Source organism: Rattus norvegicus, chromosome 17, assembly GCF_021556685.1.
Source record: "Rattus norvegicus strain SHRSP/BbbUtx chromosome 17, alternate assembly SHRSP_T2T, whole genome shotgun sequence".
Taxonomy (NCBI): Eukaryota; Metazoa; Chordata; class Mammalia; order Rodentia; family Muridae; genus Rattus; species Rattus norvegicus.
The window spans coordinates 15,557,999-15,576,036 of record NC_141550.1 but is presented as its reverse complement, the minus strand read 5'-3'; the positions used below and the strand labels follow the sequence as shown (position 1 = coordinate 15,576,036).

At 45.7% G+C, this 18,038-nt stretch overlaps 1 non-coding gene across 1 annotated transcript; it reads right to left on the bottom strand.

Moving 5' to 3' along the window:
• Window positions 1-15,410: 15,410 nt before the first annotated feature.
• On the bottom strand, window positions 15,411-15,483 carry Trnaa-ugc8 (transfer RNA alanine (anticodon UGC) 8). The gene has a single exon. It is a non-coding gene; the product is annotated as a tRNA-Ala (tRNA).
• Between the last annotated feature and the right edge of the window lie 2,555 nt (window positions 15,484-18,038).

Below are 18,038 nucleotides of genomic sequence, written 5' to 3'. Positions count from 1 at the left end.
CAAACCCGCCTACTCGTGCCTGGCTCACTGTATGCCATCGATACGGGCAGGTACACCGTGTCTTCCCTCAGACTGTGTAGTCTGCTAGCGCTCAGCAGAACAGCTCCTTCCTCCATCCATATTCAAACATCTATGGATGATTTGGGAAGGAAACAAACCGGTGATCTGGAGGGCCGCTGCCTTTTCAGAGAGCAGCTCTAGGGACCCTTGACAAAGTCCGAGGTGCAGGGAGGAGCAGTGAGCAGCCTGCGTCATTCCTCACTTCTGACCCTCGGCCTGCACCACGTGATGAGCTTTCCAGGGAGCTGCTGGTTTCTTCTCTCTGCTCTTTGTCACTGGTCTCTTAGGAGAATCTGATTATCTCTTTGCCAGTTGGAGTAAAGCACACATATACACACAAAACATATGCACATAAACACACATAAATACACACCCTGCACACACATTCATACACACACACACACACGAACACACACATATCACATATACACACACCACACACACATATCACATATACACACACCACGCACACACAAACATACATATCACATGTGCACACACATATGCACACGCACATGCACATACGAGGTGGAGAGTCTGGTTACAGGGTGAGGTCCAAGTTAGTTATCCGGAAGCAGGAAACCCATGTGGAGTCTTACTCTGCCCTGCAGGGTGAGCTGGGCTCATGTGAGGTGGATACACTCTACCTGCAGCTGGCCCTGGAAAGGAGGGGGACTGCACCTTTCTCCAGGCGACACCTGCAAGAGAGCCTGAAATTTAGGAGTCAGAGGGGACTCATCTGCTTTCATTGGGCGATCTCTTATTGTGACTCTTGCGCTATCTGTCTGTCTGTCTGTCTGTCTCCTCTTTCCTTCCTCTCTCTCCCTCTTCCCCTTCAGTCTTCTCTTTCACTTTCATTGTCTCCCTCATTGTACCTTCTTGTTGGCTTCTCTCTCTCTCTCTCTCTCTCTCTCTCTCTCTCTCTCTCTCTGAGGCTTGTCGTGAACACAGTCAGTTTGTATTACTGTGTTACAAGATATTTGATCACACTGAACCCCAAGATTGTGCTGTTTCCTAGAAAAACCTGTTTCTAGTTGTGGTGTGGCTCAGTTAGCCCACACTTTTAATCCCTCTGGCTGGAGTAGACACACCCTTCATATACACCCTTAATCCCAAACAACGACAGGATTAGTTAGTTTGTAGAAGGCAGCATCTATGTTTGAAATTGATGTGTAATTGAGCAGCAGACACAGTGAAGAATCAGAGAAAGATTTGACAGGGTAGGATATGCCCAACTCTTTCGAGAACAGGGAGAAAAGAGAGGCTACTTAAGAGAGAGCAGGCAGAGAGGAAAAAGAGGAGGAAGGAGAAAGAGGCCATTTTACCAGGGGAGTTTTACAGAGTCAGGTTGAAGAGAGAACAATTAGACACAGGTAGACACAGAACAAGTCAGAGAATGAGAAGAAGCCAGAAGATTAGAAAATATTGAAATAGTGTAAGGGCCAAGCAGAGCCACTCAGGAGAAACCAAGAGAAACCAGATTGAGTCAGTCAGCTTGGAGAGGACGTTGAGCCAGATCAGCTGAGTTGAATCAACCAGCCAGAGTTCAGAAAGAGCTAGGAGTGTGTGTGTGTGTGTGTGTGTGTGTGTGTGTGTGTGTGTGTGTGTGTGACAGAGAGAGAGACAGATAGAGACAGAGAGAGAGACACAGAGAGAGAGAGGCAGAGAGAGAGACACAGAGAGAGACAGAGAGAGACAGAGAGAGATCTTATTCAGCAGTAAGTCTCAGAGGCTAAAATATTTCTAGGCCTAGATTAGATTGTACAAAGGCTAGAGGCTTCCAGGACGAGGCTTAGGTTAGGAGATGAAGGCAGGAAGCCTCAAAGACAATTATTACCAGGAGAATAAAAGACACATTTACAGGGTTGAACACCCGTTGGCCAGTGAGCTGGCAGAGTGGGTAGTGAGTGGTTCTGTGCTTACTGTTTACAGAGGAGATAAGGGAGCTGGGCCTCTTCCCAGCTCCTTCCTGACATGACCATCCTGCCCCTCACCCCCAAACCTTCCCAGTTGACAGCTACTGACCAACCATCTGTGACCAGCCAGCTGTGTTTCCCCAGAGAAGGTTGGCACTCTGTGGTTGTTGCTTGGTTCTAGAAGGCACAGCATAGGGAGGTAATTGGTGGGGCTTCTGCCAAATGGCTGCATCTGACAGCACACTGTCCTGTCTCTAGCACAGTGCACTGCCTAAAAACGTTTACTCTCCATCCTTCGGGGTTTTCCACGTCGCTCAGAGTCCCACCTCTCCCACGCTGCCTCTAGACTCGGCTTTGCTAATAGCCTCCCCATTTATCCTTGGTCTCCATGGTTTCTGTTACCTATGCTCAATTCCGACCAGAAAATATCACATGGAAAATTCCAGAAGCTAATAGTTTGAAAGTTTTACATTGTACACCGTCCTGGGTGGTGCGATGAAGTTTCACACTGTCGCGTTTAGGCTTTACCACCCTTGTGCCTAGAGTATCCATGCTGCATACACACAATATCTGCTCGTTAGTCCCTCAGTAAGCATCTGGGCAACTGACTCATTGTAGTGTCAACACACGCCTGTGTTCAAATTATCCTCCTTTTGTTTAGCAATGGCGACAAGGTCATCATTTTTATTACATTTATTTTCTTTGAGACAAGGTCTCCTGGAGCCCAGTCTGGCCTCAAACCTATCGCATAGCCCAATCTGATGCTCCGTGCTTTTATCTTTATTTATCATTGTTGGACAGGAATGTGATTATGTGTGTAGAGGTGCGCATTTGGGGAACAACCTTGCAGAATTGATCCTTCTTGTAGAATCTGGTTCTCTTCCTCTTGGGGACCAAACTCCAGGTGTCAGGCTTGTGGGACAGGCATTTGAACCTCGAACTTTCATCCTCCTGCTGCCGCCTCCCAAGTGCTGGGATTTGGATCACGGGCCACCATGCTGGTTATATAGTGCTAAGGCTCGAACCCAGAGGCTTGTGCGAGTTTGGCAAGTACACTTTCCACTGCGCTCCGTCCTCAGCGCATGTATTTAAACCATTTCGTTTTATTTTAGTTGTTAACCTCTGTTGTGGTAAATATTAAAAATAACCACAAACCCTCACTAGTCGGCATCATCGAGCCATATGGCATTAGTGGCGGGGTTATAATCATCTCAGCGGTGGCTAGTTCTAAGCCACCACACCAGGATACCTCTAATTACAGCCACACAGAGAATGATCCTCTTCATGCCCCTCCATCGTGTCTCTCTCTCCTCCTGGCTTCTCTCCCCTATCCAAACTCTGTCCCTGCCTTACTTTTTACTATCCAACATAGGCCTTGTCTTATCTTGTGCCTACCCTCCTTTAATTTCAACCACCTTTTCTGTCTAATTAAAAAAAAAAAAAGAGGGGCTGGGGATTTAGCTCAGTGGTAGAGCGCTTACCTAGGAAGCGCAAGGCCCTGGGTTCGGTCCCCAGCTCCGAAAAAAAGAACCAAAAAAAAAAAAAAAAAAAAAGAGCTTTTCTCTCAAATATAAGCTGAGCACAACTATTGTCATTTTGTAATTTATAAAGTATAAAATATATCTAACACCCAGTCTATCATTTTTTTTTTTGGTTCTTTTTTTTCAGAGCTGGGGACCGAACTCAGGGCCTTGCGCTTCCTAGGCAAGCGCTCTATCACTGAGCTAAATCCCCAACCCCCAGTCTATCATTTTTGTCAATGAAATAGAACATTTTGATATCTATCCTAGCTTAAGAAAGGCTTAAAATCTATGTTATGTCTTGGCTAGCTTGTATATTATCTGATAACTATCCAATTAAATAAATATGTTCTCTTAAAGTTAAACAGTCTGGGTAGGCTATGAGACTATAATTAGTCTTCAGTTCCGTCAGGAATCTGAGAACGGCTAATACTATCTGTAAATATATAGGAAGCCTAACATGGCTTCCAGGACTGAGACAGGTTGTAGAGACAATTGCCTATCTGCCCAGTTTCCCTGTTAGCAACACATGAGAGCATCAGTCTTCAGCCTTCTGGCCTAGGATCATCTGACAAAACTTTGTAACGCAGAATTTTGAAGGACTGATTATTCTGACTTGGCAGAGATTATCAGTCGACTATTCTGCATAGTGTGTCCTTTTCTGGACAGTATTTTGTCTGTGGATGAAATTGGCAATTTCTGCCCAGTGGCTACTTAGCCACAATGTATTACCTCACCTGGAGGTAGACACGCTCAATTTCTTCTTTGAATCCACAAAAGGGGAGCTCCTAGGAGCAGCTGTGTCTCAACAACAAAAGAATAAATATCATTAAATGTCATATTTTGTGGATTTCTGATGTTTTTGAAAACCATCTATCTATGTAAAGTAATCTGGACTGTTGTCTGTTAACTACTCTGAATAAATTATCTTGAAAACACCCTAACAGTAAACACAGAGCCATGAATTTGTTATCTGGCCCTTAATTCCTATGTTTAATCATCTCACATTAGTTTTTAAATAGCAGTTAAAGGACTGGGTCTAAGCCTTGTATTCTTAAATGTATTGTATAGGCACAATGTCTATATGCAAATAAAATATTAATCTCAACTTTAAATCAATAAAAAGTTTATACCAATGAAAATCTTAAACTTGTAATTCTGTACCGATGTAAAAGATTATAACTTCACCTTAGTAACAAATATAAGGATTTCTACCAAATGAGATTTTATGGCTGCACAATCAATTTGAGCTAATTCCTCCCTGTTAAGTTATGACCATTTCTAAATTCCCCAGAAAGACAACCTTAGAATAACCACCTTCAGCCTTCCAATGTTTAGGGAATCGGGGAGATGCCTCTTCAATAATTTCTTCAAGCTGTGCATGGGCATTGAGATATCTTGAAGTGGTGGGTAAGGGAAAATAAGGAAGCTGGCCAAGGCCCTAAGAAGGCCATGCCAAGGATTGTTGTAGTCTCTGATGTCAGTCTTGACTGGATCCCGGCTGAACATCCCGGATCTAGCAGGTCAGTTCAGCGTTCTGGCGATGAGACTCACCAAAGCTGTACACTCTGTAACAGATAAATCTCAGAACAACTTTAGTCTCATCAAGACATCTGTATGGATTGTATCAGTCTGTGTAGTGTGTAGACTGGTTAGGATGAACTTTTGCTCTTTTTGTTGTTGTTGTTGCTATATTCTCTTAAATCTAGTTCTTCAGGAGGTCTCCCTCTATCAAAATCTCATCCATCTAACTCTAGAAGGTGTCCAGAGCCCAATCACCCTTTTTAAAAACACCGAGTCAAGAACCTTTCTCCCAAAATAGCCAGAAAAGCTTGTATCTTGCACTCTCTCCCAGAGAAATAATATAACCACAAGACTCAAAATCACACCCATTTAGGAAATTAAAACAATCTTAAACAAACGAAGTTATCTAAAACATTGCATGAGCCTATTTCTTAGGCCTCTCTAATCTGTCACGTCAGGAAATCAACCCAAAATTCCCGTGTAGCCCATGTACAAAGAATATGAGTATCTTGTAGACTTTAATATACCATCTTTAAAGTAAACTTTATTAGTATCTGTCTGTAGGAAGTAGGCAGCTTTTATCTGATTTGTTCTCTGTTTGGAGCATCAGACCTCTACTAATAACTTCTATAATATACGTCTGTTATGCACTCTGCCTGGTGCTACAGACGTCTACTTACTATTGTGCCTAATCTACAAATTAACGTTTTTCATGTACATTTAGGGAAAATACGGTGTGTGTAGGGTTTGATAGTCTGTGGCTCCCGATCTCCACTGCCTTTGAACTGTACTCTCAGGACGGAAAGGCTATGACTCTGTTTACATCTTACCTTTTCCCTGGATGAGGTGCTGAGTGTGGTATTCCGTCCTGCGCTAGGCGCGCCAGGTTTTTTCTTTAGGGCGTGCTGAGGATTGAAGCAAAACCTTGCGCTTGCTAGGTGAACACTCTGCCATCAAGCTGCACCCCAGCCATGGGGCTTGAAGTAACATTGTAATGAACAAAGACAGTAGTTTTCACAGAAATAGTTGAATGGGGCATTCCCGTGTTGGTTTGTAAGTCTGGAGTCGAGGGAAGTCAGAATTTTGCGCGGAGAGTGGAGGGTGGAGGGTGGGGGGTGGGAGGGTGGGGAGAAGGCGGGGCGAGGCAATGTTTGGCAGCCAGAGAAGGCCACACCCACCCCAAGCTTCTCTCACTAGCCAGCTGACCTCATTCACAACCTCTCATTTCTGATGCAGAAACAGCGTGTTTGGGCTATGCTCACAGCAAAGTCCTCCGTGAACTCATCCCTAGAATCAGCGAGGCCTCACTGGCGCCTCTCTCACTGGGGTTACCCCCTCAAGTGGCTTTCCCTTTGAAGGCACCATTCTTCTAGGGGTCTGCGTGGGAGTCAAGAAGCAGCCATTTCAGGGGCTGGGGATTTAGCTCAGTGGTAGAGCGCTTACCTAGGAAGCGCAAGGCCCTGGGTTCGGTCCCCAGCTCCGGAAAAAAAAAAAAAGAAGCAGCCATTTCAAGTAGATGCCTGCAGGGTCCCTTGGTAGTGACTTTGAGTGACCGCCACCGCCACACTCTGCTATCCCGTGTGCCATAGCCCAGCCGCTCTGCTGTCTAAGTCCCTCTCTATAGATTGTGTTTATCCTCCCGGACCGCTCAGCAGTTGGCAGTCATTTAATTCGTGTTTATGAATTACTCTGAAGATCCATAATGAAAAGCTCTACAGACATTGAAAGAAAGCATTCTCAGTGTATCATTACGCAACAGACTATAGGGCAGACCAGCTGTTCTTTTTAAACAAAGGAATTAACCTCTTCAACCACCTTTTAATATGTTAGACGCCATTATTAGGAGATGCAGAGGCGTTACAAGGAAATAGTTGCTCTGAGATCTGAGCAGCAGTTCCCCGCGACTGAACCGCGGTACCAGGCTTTAAGAGTGACTCTCCTGGACCCTCTCTCTCAGTCTTGCCAGTGATAGTGGGGGTGGGGGGCTAGGGGATGGGGGTTGGGGTGGCACTGGGCACAGCTGACCGGCTCACCTGTCCCTGCTGGAGTCCTGCCAGCCTCCCCAGCCTGGCTCAAGGTAGAAGAGCAGGGAAGCTGATTGATCATTTTCAGTGGAGGGAGAGGAATCTGCCCGTACAATTCCCAGGAAGTGCTTTTCTCTTCCCTTTCAGGGAGACAGACAGTCCTCCCCTCAGTGATCCACGAGTTTAAAAAGCTAGACAGCATGGTCACAGTAAACAAGGGTCACAGATACATGGACAGCCCGAGTCCTCTCTGTCACCCAAGCATTTCTTAACAGGTGCTGCTTTCAGAGAGCAGCAGTTTTAGAATTAGAACGCACCCTCAACAAGAGGTCCAGGACCACTGAGCATATATATAGATTTGTGTTCTGCTGGGCCTCATGGGCTAGATGGTGTTTAGAAAGTAGGAAAATGTATCCCCGAATTGTATCTACTGTCTGATAGGTTATTTCTCCACCGCCGGCGAAATGAGACAATTCAAGCCAGATTAGAGTATATTTTAATTTTTTTTTCTTTCTTTTTTTTTTTTTTTTTCCGGAGCTGGGGACCGAACCCAGGGCCTTGCGCTCGCTAGGCAAGCGCTCTACCGCTGAGCTAAATCCCCAACCATCTAGAGTATATTTTAAAGGAAGAGTTATCGGGAAGCTGCTGTCTGGATAGTACACTGGCCCCAAGGACCAAGGCCAGGGAAGTCATCATGGGGAGAGAGGAGCAGGGAAGGGGAAGAGAAAGAGAGAAAGGGTGCATATAGAGAGAGAAGGAGGAGGAAGAGGAGAAGGAAGAAGAGGAGGAGGAGGAGGAAAGCACAAAATCAAAATGTCTGGATTAAATAGGGAGGGGTCTCTGAGGGAAAGGCAGCCCAGCCCCTGCATCGGAAAGTTCAGGGTTAGGGACTGGGTATGCCAGGTAGGGACTGAGGGATGCTGGGAGAAGCTGGAGGCGAGGCCTGCTTTGATATCTAAAATATACATCGGTCCCTCATTCAGGGGTCTGAAACCAAACACTGTGCAGTGGGCTCCACAAGCCTTCTCCAAAGCTGATCCGTTGAAACTGAACCCCACTGTGGTGCTGGTAGGAGACAGTCTTTTGGGAAACGAGCCAATCTTGGGGTTTTACTGCCCATGGGTGGGTCAGTGCCCCCCGAAAAGGACTGGGGAAGCTAACAGAGACCCATAGTTGCCTTCTTTTACGGTTTCAGTATGAAACATCCCACAGGCTCACGTTCTGAGCAATCGTACCACGGCTGGAGTTGGCAGAAGCAGGTCTCGGAGGTCAAGCTTTTGAAGGTGGTAGCTCTATTCTTAGCTGCTGACCCCTCTCTCTGCTCCCTGGTCTGACAGAGTGTGAACAGCCACCCCCTCTCTGTCAGTCACTCTCACTGACATGGGCGGAGCTGAACTGCCAGGCTCTGTCCATTAGAGTGGACTGAAATCACTGGAAACTACGAGCCAAAGGAAACCTTTCCTCACTCAAGCTGTCGCTCTGATGTAATTTGGTCACAAAACAATGTGCCTGCCTATGCCAGGTGAGACTCACAGCAACCAGGCACCACTTCGTGTTGCTTTGAGGCAGTGTGTTACGTAGTCCTGACTGGCCTTGAACTCTACATAGCTAAGGATCACCTTGAATCTCCTGAGTGTTGGGATTGTAGGCTTGTGTTATCACCCCTAGTCTATACTTAGTACAGGGGATAGGACCCAGGGCTTGGCGCATGCTAGGCAAGCATTCTAAACACTGAGTTACATCAGTGACCTGTGGTTCCATTTCTGAAGCAGAGGGAAACCCTCTCAGGACTGAATGCTGCTCCTGATGTCAGAGTTGTTTCCAACCTCCAGAATGTTAAGGAGAGTATTTCACTCTTTACAAATTACCCAGTCTTGGAAATGGCTCCGTGGCCATGTAATCCTGAAGGTAGGAGTCTGGATTACTCAGACGAAGCCAGATGCAGGAGCACATTATCTGTGAATTCCAGCATGCCTAAGGCAGAACGGGAGATGGAAAAAGAAATCCCCAAGGGGTGTGCACCGACTAACCGAACAGCAGAGCCTGTGGGTGGAAGGGGAGCACCTACACCCGAAGTTTGACCTCTGACCTCCATACATGCACTGTACCACACATACTCCTGAAAGAGTCAGAGTTGGGGTCAATCTAAGGTCAATGGAAAATTCCACCACAAACCTCGGAGCACTAAGACTCCTCCCCTCCAGGAAGGGTAGAGCCAGCTTAGTTCCTGGAAAAACTATAAGCCAATTGCCAAACAAAGCCACTGGTGACTCCCAACCAACCCTCTTTGGAAAGTCCTGAACCATCTACTGACCAGTCAGTTTGAAGGTCGATTTGCTCCACCAGTAGTACCTACCCAGTTACTGTTGTTTGAATTCTGCCCTTATCAAATGTCTATAATTCCCTGTTAGAGTCTGTTCAGGGCTGGCTCCCTCTTGAAGTAGGCGGCCCCAAAGAGCTGGAACAATAAAACTCCTCTTGTTTTTGCATCGATCACCGCCTCTGTGAGTCTCATTCAAGGGGTCTTGGTAGAGGTCCAATTCGAACCTCACATTCCCACATTCTCACACATACACACAAACACATATGTTCACACATACTATGCATATAATACATACATACATATGTCATACACACACACACACACACACACACACACACACACATATATATATATTTAACACACACACATACACATACACAAAAATATTACTCAGTGTTGGGTATTTTGTTACAGCAACACAAAGAACTAGAAAAATATCTTACTTGGGCCCTGCATCATGTGCCCTGTAGGAGACCCACCTGGTGAGCAAGCTTGTCTGATTTCCTCACTGACAGTACAAAGCTTTGGAATGACCTGCATGTTGAGAGGACAGCCAGGGACTGAGGATAGACAAAAGAGGTGTGTCTGAGAGACTCCTTGTCCACATGTATACCTGAGAATTTTCTGGAACCTGGGTTCAGAGGCCACATTGAGATCCTCATGGAGGCCAGAACTTATTGTGAGGGTGTCCTCAAAGTCACAGTCAGAGAGAACCCCAGCAGCCATTTACCTTGCCAACCTGCCATTTTTTCCTGACCATCACCACCCTACAGTTCCTAGGAGACCACTCCTGCTTCCTTTAAAAGTTCAAACACAACAATCTGAGGAATGTCCTGGGTCCCGGACTGGGAACTTCTTGGAACCTCATTTTCCCTCCCACGAATCAGGCAGACTGACAGAGCACCCAGCCATAGGCGTTCCCAGGAAGCTTCATTGTTGGTACTCTGGGTGTCTAACAGCCAGGATCCCACATCTGACAAGAAACAGAATCTAATTATTGTTTTACTTGATTCCAGTTGACTCTTCATGCTGGGGGTAGGGGCTGCTTTTGAAAATGGCTGCATGGCACAGAGCACAAACACATCATCTCCCCCTGATGACTACTGACCACATAATTGCACACACGCAAAAAGCGAAAGCTTGTAAGAACAAGATAATTATAGGCCCATCCCTGCACTTTCGAGAAGTTTTCAAAATGTACTACGCAATTATTTTTAGACCTTTCCAAACCCCTCTGGCAAGAAATGATATCAGCCCCTGAGGGATGGTTTGTCATGGGCTCCCGATCTGCAGCCCTTCTATGGGGACTCATGAGGACAATTGGGTTCCCTTACCCTTTTGCTCTTAAACCTGGGAGAAAGCATGTGTACACTCTGGTTATGACCGTTTAGACTATACGTCACACAAAGAGAGGGAAGATTTTTCTCTATAGGAATGTGAGGTGTCTCTCTGGCCAAAGATACCACGTGAGGGAGCCTCACAAAGTCCTTTGATGGCTCAGCCAGAGCTGCAGACTGGGCTGCCTTCCATGGGGAATGTAGTGTCTCCTTCTGCTGGGGTCACACACGGTGGCCTGTGGACCAGAACCAGTCTGTAAACAGTGAGGATGTGTCTTTTTTTTTTTTTTTTCGATTTTTTTTTTTTTTTTTTTTTTTTTTATTAACTTGAGTATTTCTTATATACATTTCGAGTGTTATTCCCTTTCCCGGTTTCCGGGCAAACATCCCCCTCCCCCCTCCCCTTCCTTATGGGTGTTCCCCTCCCAACCCTCCCCCCATTGCCGCCCTCCCCCCATAGACTAGTTCACTGGGGGTTCAGTCTTAGCAGGACCCAGGGCTTCCCCTTCCACTGGTGCTCTTACTAGGATATTCATTGCTACCTATGAGGTCAGAGTCCAGGGTCAGTCCATGTATAGTCTTTAGGTAGTGGCTTAGTCCCTGGAAGCTCTGGTTGCTTGGCATTGTTGTGTGAGGATGTGTCTTAATCAAGGTCATACTCGGCGGGAATGTTCAAATGTATACAACCTGGAGACTACCATAGAATGATGAGCCCTGTGAACTTAAGGACAAGCTCTAGTAATGGCCAGCTAATGGCCTGCTATAGTCTGACTCTAGACTGTCCCCCAAAGGCACATATATTCAAGCTGTGGCCCTCGCTGTTATGTGAAATGTGAAGTGTCCCCCATAGGTGAAATGTTCCCTGTAGGCTCCCATGTTTGAACATTTGGTTGTCAATTGGGTGTTGTTTAAGGCATCGTGGAAACACTGGGACTGTGGCCTCCTTGCTGGGAGAAGAGTGTCTCTAGAGGTGATCTCAAAAGGGATGTCGGGGCTGGAGAGATGGCTCAGCGGTTAAGGGCACCGACTGCTCTTCCAGAGGTCCTGAGTTCAATTCCCAGCAACCACATGGTGGCTCACAACCATCTGTAAAGAGATCCGATGCCCTCTTCTGGTGTATCTGAAGACAGCTACAGTGTACTTATATATAATAAATGAATAAATCTTAAAAAAAAAAAAAAAGGGGATGTCTACTTCTAGATCCAGCCTAAGCTCTCTGTGTCCTATCTACCACGATGTGAGCAAGCCATCTGGATAAAGTGCCCACTGCCATAGAGCAAGCTGCCTTAGTCACCGCACTTTTCCTGCCATGAAACTGCCTTGTACAATAGTCATGTCTTCCCTTAAGTGACTTTTGTTTGGGATTCTACCGTAACAAAAGCAACTGCTACCCCCAAGGCCTTCTGGGAGATGATAGAGCCCTTAGGAAGCAGGGCCTAGTAGAAATTTATGTGTGTGTGTGTAGACTAGTTGTCAACTTTAGGTGTCTATTTCAGTTGCTTTGTACCTTAGCTTTTGTGAGAGGATCTCCCACTGAACTTGAAATTCATCAATTCTACTAGACTGGTTGATTCCCTGTCTCTGCCTCTCCCGTGCTGGAATCACAGGTACATATCATGGCAAGTTTTTTTTAATTTTCCTTTAAAGATGGGTCCTGGGGATCAGATTCAGGTCCTCCTGCTTGAATGGTAAGCATGTTACCCACTGAGCCAGCCTCGATGGGAGATTGAGGTCAACGGGATAGACCCTGAAGGAGACTCTGGGACTTGGCTCTTCCACACAGCCAAGGTAAGATACTTTGCTTCTCCATATGCTCCCATCTGCCTTGCCAAAATCCCAAAGCCTAGACCCCCTCTCATGAACGAAACATGTAGAACTATGAGCCATGGACACGCCCCCTCTTCCCATTCTAAGCTGAGTTTCCCAGGGCTTTCTCTGTAGTAATTGGAAGCTGGATATTACTTGGTTCTGTAGGCTTTGACTTTTTATTTTTCCAAAACGTACTTTTAATGCTTTAACCTCCCTTTTGGCCCACCACCCACCAGAGGCAGTGGAAAAGAAAGGTTATTAGGATACAGAGGAAGTGGACCTGTTTAGAAATAGTTTTATGGAGCAAATCTAATCTGCGTTGTCAGGTAATCAGGAGTTCGGTTCACAGGATTCAGCAGCGGCAGCTCGGTGCACTCTCTTTCTTTTTCTTTTTCTTTTTTTCTTTTCGGAGCTGGGGACCGAACTCAGGGCCTTGCACTTGCTAGGCAAGCGCTCTACCACTGAGCTAAATCCTCAACCCCTTGACTCTGATTTTTAACAAAAAGGTTTAGCTTAATTTTTTTTGACAATCCCAGTTTCACACACACATATGATGTATTTTGATCGTGCTCATGCTCGCTACCCCACTTTGGCCTTTGGAGCCCTATCCTTTCCAACATGCTTCCCTCCTGCCTTTATGTCTTTTCAAATCGTAGATAGTCCACTGTGCAGAGTTAGCTCTGTGTACCATCAGCAGTTGTTCATTCCCAGCATCTCAGCATTTTGACCAGTTACAAGGCTCTGCGGTAACCACCCCCGCTGCACGTTAACACTGATTTTTGAGTACAAAATTTTCATTTTAAGCTTTCACTTTGTATTATCATTAGTGTGCATGTGCTTGTGTTTGGGTACATATATGTATGTGTGTATGTGCAGGCTTAGGCAGACATATGCCACAACATATATGTGGAGGTCCCAGGACCATGTAAAGAGTTGCTCCTTTCCTTCCTGTAACAGTTTTTCAGTATTTTGTGGTTTCTTTTTTCTTCTACCCTTCTCTCCACTCTGTCACCCTTTCAACCCCCTAATCCTAGATAAGAGAGAGGAAGAAAATAGAGAGGAAAGGAAAGAGATCCCTGAATAAAGTCAGGGGTGGGAAAGGGGGAAACGTATTAGATTACTTCCTGCTGATAAGGGGCGTAGAGTTCTCTGGGTCAAGACTGATCTTCGTCTTCAGGATAACTGATTTCTTCTTGTTTCTTGTCTATGCCCAACAACAACCAACGACCCATCCCACCTCTCAGGGCCTTAGCGTTTATATGTCTTCTGAAGCGTCCCACAGGATTCCAAATGGCACACAATGGCAGAAATGGTCTGCAGCTGGCAAAAAATCACACCCCTGCTAGGGCACGAGACAAATCATAGTCAGCTGCTATGAACAGTTCATTTCTCCTAACTTCAAAACGACTGGAAGAACTGTTCATAATATTCTGGGTAGTGCTTTGAATGTCCATGGACAGCCTTGACCCCACCTCCCCTTAATTTTAAGACAAAGTCTTACTGAATGGCTTAAACCTTCTGCCTCCGTCTCTAGAGCAGTGGCTCTCAACCCAGGGGTGGGGTCATGACCCCTCTAGGGGTTGTGTAGCAGATATATCTTATGTATCTGATATTTAAATCTGCAGCAGCAGCAAAATTACAGTTATGAGGTAGCTAAAAAATAACTTTATGGCTGGGGGTCACCACAACGTGAGGAAGTGTGTTAATGAGTCGCAGCGTTAGGAAGGTCGAGAACCACTGCTCTAGGGTAATGGGGACTATAGGCCCTTACACATAGCACAACTTGTTTTAATTTTTATAAACATTTCTGTTTCTATTTTCACTTCTGATTTCCTCGGCGTATAGGCTATTTCGAAGTATGTTGTTTCCTTTCCAAATAATTTAGGTATTTTACAATGATCCATTCTTGTCTTCAAATGTAGCCTTTACTGGTCAGAGAACATATTTGCTTGTGTGACTTGAACCCTTTAAAATAGGTTGCCAGAGATATTTAATGTGTTATTTAATAGTTAATGGGTTATTTTAACTCCAGACTATGTTTCTCTTCATACATACATCATATGAATATAAAGAACTCTGTGTCTGGATGGGGGTGTACACCTGTGGCACAGCACCTGCCACTGTGCGAGGCTCTGGCTTCAATCTCCAACAACAACCACAAACGTAGGGGATACCAGAGGGAGAGAGGAAGGAAAGGAAGGGAGGACAAAAGGAAGGAAGGAAGGGGAAGTGGGAATGTGTCTGCAGGTGGAGCAATCTAGAAATACCAATAAGGCCTTTGTGTTTAAGGTCAGTAGTTGGGCTCAAGTCTTCTATATTCTCAGTGAGACACAGGATGACCCTTTGCCCAAAATGCTGTCTGGATATTGAGAGTGGTAAGCACACCCATGGGCTGGCGTTCTCTCTCTCTCTCTCTCTCTCTCTCTCTCTCTCTCTCTCTCTCTCTCTCACACACACACACACACACACACACACACACATACACAACAAGAGATGAAGAGGCTTGACAACCCTATAGTGGCTTTCTAGGGAGTACAGAATGGCTTTCTAAGTAGGTTCTAAATGGACAGGATAGGGAGAAGAGACTGGCCAGGGGCTTTCAGAGTGGTCAGAGAAGGGCAAGTTGAAGGCATGTAGGTGGGAGCCTCAGAGGTTGATGTGACGCTTTTATTCCTGCCAATGTGAAAAACAGCCATGCTACCCTCTCAGACTTCCCAGATGGGTACAAAAGGGGAAGGCAAAATGAAGGCTGTGGACAAGCATCAGACACTGGGCCAGACTTTTTTTTTTTTCCTTTTTTTCAGAGCTGGGGACCGAACCCAGGGCCTTCCGCTTGCTAGGCAAGCGCTCTACCACTGAGCTAAATCCCCAACCCCCAGACTCTTTTTTTTTTTTTTTTTGGAGCTGGGGACCGAACCCAGGGCCTTGTGCTTGCAAGGCAAATGCTCTACCACTGAGCTAAATCCCCAACCCCTGGGCCAGACTCTTGATGGTAGTGGCTGTCATCTTCTCGTCACGTTCATGACTAAGATGAACATTGGAAGGACTGTCATGGATTTCTCTCTGCAGTTTTGTCAGTTTTGCTCACACATTTCAAAGTGTTGTCTTTTGGTGCACAAACAGTTGGAACATGGTGGGCTGACCCCTTTGTCATTGTAAAATGCTTCTTAATTGGCAATGTCCCACTATGAAAACTGCATTGACATTGTAAGACCCACCCACAGTGTTAGGATGGTGACTGCCTTTTACTTTTGTGTGTCTTTAAAGTCCAGTTCTTAGAACTACTTCCACCCCTTTTCACTGGGATGGTATGCCCATGTTCACCTTTTACCTTAGCCCATGTCTTTCTTTAATTTTTTTTAATAGGCAACATGTTTGAATCTTGCTTGTTTATGAACTCTAACCTGACAATTCCTTTAAACTGATCAGACCACTTATATACCATTATAAAATGTGGTCACTACCATAGTCAGGTCTAAGCCTATTGGCTGTTTGATTCTGGTTTTGTCCATTCTCTGATCCACGTTTCCTATGAATTGACAGCCATGAGTTATAAAATGACTTCTGTAGCCCTCAGCCCCTGTCTGGCCAACTGACCCTTGTGCGGCTGGCCTGATGGGTGACTGCCATCCATGGTTCTGTGTAGTCTATGACTCTGTGGGGAGGGGCTGCATGGGCTCCATCTCATGAGCCCATGTAGAGCTCAGGAAAGGGTGCTCCTTACTCTACATTTTCTGCCTTTGAACTTCTCCCCTCCTTCCTCTTATTTTCTTTATAATCTCGATTTTCACTTGGTAGCTTTGAGGTACAAGCGGAGTCAAGTATAGATAGATAGTCTCCGCCTTACAAAGGATTATGTGCCAAAAATTCAGTGAACCATATTTTATCTACTGAATGCTATACCCTCCTAAATTCCTACAACGAAGACCCAACCACCATGTAGATATATGGGGAGATGGAGCCTTTATGAGTGGGATCCTTGAATGACTTTTACACAGTACTAGTAAAGAGCTCTCAAATATGCTCTTATGTTGCCATGTTTTTAATATAAAAATCTTGAAATCCTTTTTTAAAACAAAGATTGGGTTCCCTTACCTGCTAAGACTGATATCCTATAAGGAGCACAAATACAATCTTTCTGTGTATGAGAAAGGCCATGGGGGTCATAGAGCAAGATGGCTACTATGCAGAGCAAGAGAGAAGCTCTACAGTTTAACCCACAGTATACGTGGGTACTTGATCTTGGGTGTTCCTGCCCCTGTGAAGTGGCATGCAAGTGGGCTAACCCGTCTGTGGTATTTCCCATGGCATCCCTGAATGACTAAGGCACCATTTGCCTTTGTTTTCTACAAGTCAAGGCTGGACTCCTGGTCTAGGACACCATGTGTGGTTTGTATATGCTTAGCCCAGGGATTGGCTGTATTAGGAGCGGTGGCCCTGTTGAAATAGGTGTGCCACTGTGGGTGTGAGTTTTAAGACCTTAGTTCTAGCTGCCCAGAAGCCAGTCTTTTCCTAGCAGCCTTCAGATGAAGATGTAGAACTCTCAGTTCCTCCTGCACCATGCCTGGCTGGGTGCTGCCATGCTCCCGCCTTGATGATAATGAACTGAACCTCTGAACCTGTAAGGCAGTCCCAATGAAACACTGTTCTTTGTAAGAGTTGGTCATGGTGTCTGTTCACAGCAGAAGCCCTGAGACACCAAGTTACCTGTATGTTTGAGACAGATGTAGAAATCTCACGATTTCAAATGCTGAGGATCTTGGGAAAAAGTGAAGCTCTAGCTTTTCCTGAGTCCTAGAGAATCAGCTAGATCTCCAAGGCAAAACTTTAAATCTCAAGGGCTGTGCACTTGGTCATGATGGATTGAGATGGTAGGATGACCTCTAGTAATGACAAAGTCTAGGTGTTGGGAACAGCTCCCATACACAGCTGGAGGACACCCTGAAATGCACCTAGAAGCTAACACCACCCAGACCCAGCTTTGTCATGTTTTGATGTTCACAAACCCTAGGGGCGGCCTCAGACCCACTCCTGTGGGCAGGGATAGGTTGCATAAATTATTTCCACAGCATGTTTTCCTGTCAAGGCAACTTAGAGGATGCGGGTTTTCTTCTGAGGGTGTACATACACATGTACACATGTATGTGGAAGCCAGAGAACAAGGTCATGAGTTGTGGGAAAACTCTGCTCATTAAGGCTGAAGTCTATCATCGACTGTTCAGCCTTCTGGGGCTCAGCACAATATGGAGGATTCCCTTCATTGGCAGGATTTCTCCTTCTCCAACCTTGTCTCGGTAGTTGAACACCAACTCCCCCCTACACACACACACACACACACACACACACACACACACACACACACAGAGCCCTGTGGAATGTCACCTAGCCTTCGATTACAAGGTCAACTTCCTTTATCCTGATAAGAACCCATTCAGCTAGCACCCGAGATTCTTGAAATGGTTCCCCCGAGTGAAGTCGATTTGACTCCCTGTAGCTGGTCCTAGTATGATCATTCACTGTATGCA